General features: G+C 34.4%; 1 protein-coding gene across 3 annotated transcripts in view; it reads left to right on the top strand.

Annotated features, from left to right (window-relative positions):
* Positions 1-623: 623 nt before the first annotated feature.
* The window catches only part of LOC119829757, a 45326-nt gene continuing 43968 nt past the window's right edge, over positions 624-1981 (top strand). For all 3 annotated transcript variants that reach the window (XM_038352438.1, XM_038352437.1, XM_038352436.1), the window contains exon 1: positions 624-889. The gene's annotated coding sequence lies outside the window, so the exon portion shown is untranslated. The remainder of the gene's footprint in view (positions 890-1981) is intronic.

Here is a 1981-nt window from a genome sequence, read left to right as displayed (position 1 = left end):
ACGCTTCAGTAAACACAAAGCATTTCTTGTTCTCTGCTAATGATCCTAACATTTTATACTGATCAAGTTCATAAAACAATGTACTTTATCATGACTTCGTCTTTGAGGCGTACAATTTTTAATTAAGACATATATAAATGAAAATTGATGAGGAACGAATCATGCAAACACACGAAGCTATGAAACATTCTTAAACCCAACTGAAACTACGTACGTTCGAATCGCTTGACCGTTAAATAAACTGAGCCATACTGTCTACTGAAGGTATACAGACTATAGGACACGTCCCATGAATGAAAATAGGGCTGCTTAAATAAATTACTCTGGTCAATCTAAAAGGTACGGTGAACAATAAGGAAGCCATTAAGTGATTCTAGGATTCGCAAACACAATCAAGCATTCATGAATAATTAAAAGGTGAGCTGCAAAAGCTACGTTCACACCCAACACAGTTAACGTTGTCTACGACTTCAGATCGATACTTTATTACGAAATTAGACTGTCGTATCGGAGACAAAAATAGTAAATAGAGATGTAGAGATATCGGTACGGGGTCTTAGATTGTTCATGTGAGTAAAGGTTTATTGTGATGAAGACATGCGCGGTGTATGCCCCGTAGGCAAGGTCTCTCAGAGTGACGTCGAGCGTCACGGAGCACGCCCGCGAGCGCGGCTCCCGCATCCCCGCTGCCGACAAACTTACGTAAGTTCAAACATAAACAGTGAAACTTACCATTGCAAATAGACATTACAAAGATAACAACGGAGCTGACGGCAAAGATTACAAGTGAAGAATTGAGCAAAGAAAATCAAGTGTGTGTTAGTGCGACGAACCTGTGTTGAGTTTGACATTAGAGTGATGTTTTCAATATTATAATTTGCATAATTAGGTGAGTTTACAGTAATCAAAGGGATAATCGTCCAAAAATTTATAAGGAATATTTGGATTGATGAAAGCGATATCTGTAAATTTTATGAATATGAAAAAAATAGTTGTTAAGCAAATCTAAAACAAAGGCAGAATCGCTTATGGTACGGTATCGACGGGTTTTCAAAATTGGAATTTTGAAAGACGGGAAATGAAGGAATGTTTTATTCTTTGTGAAGATTTATCCTTCGGATCTAACGGATCTATACATTCCTAATCTCGTCACAAGAAACAAACCACAAACATTTTTTAAACTTGTTAGTATAATTATGTCGCTTATTGAAGGGGAAAATTCTATACTGATATCCTACTAATATTATAAACGCGATAGTAGGTAGGTATGTGTGAAATTATGGATTTAAGGATGTTTCTTACCCTTTCGCGTCAAATAAAAGCTTATCATATCTGTATAAAATTTGGTACACAGATAAAGTACAGCCTGGATTAGAATCGGTTCAGCCATTCGAAGACGTATTTAATTAACATTATGACACGGGAATTTAACATATGCTACTTATAGAAGTATGGTTATTATGAATCTATTTATTATGATATAGTGCTTACATGTGAAGCTAAAACTGGCATAATCAATTTTTTATTTGTTATCATTTATTGTAACACAGCTTCCGTATAAAACTAGAGATAAAGACAGTTATTTTAATGAATAGCTCACCCAGAAGTAGACCCACAGATGCTGCAATTGCAAAAAAAGACGTAACATGCGAGTAGTTAACAACAATTCATAATATAACATACAACTGTTATATTAAAATGTCTTACAGCAATGTATAAAAAGAAGTCGTTTGAAAAGAGCTCCGACATTTTATAAATTAGACTCATATTCACACAATACAGAATTATTATTTATGCTGTGGACAGTAATGGCTGCTGTCACGCAAGAATACCTCACGTACTACATACACAAGTTAATACTAGAAATGAGATATTACAAACGTTATACCTCGCTATTAAACTGCGACTTAATAATTATTTTATACATGATATTTACACTACTTTATGACTACAACATTATTAGTAGTTTTAATTGGGTAAA

Source organism: Zerene cesonia, chromosome 10 (assembly GCF_012273895.1).
Source record: "Zerene cesonia ecotype Mississippi chromosome 10, Zerene_cesonia_1.1, whole genome shotgun sequence".
Taxonomy (NCBI): Eukaryota; Metazoa; Arthropoda; class Insecta; order Lepidoptera; family Pieridae; genus Zerene; species Zerene cesonia.
The sequence above is the reverse complement of the archived record's forward strand: the minus strand, read 5'-3'. Positions and strand labels throughout refer to the sequence as shown.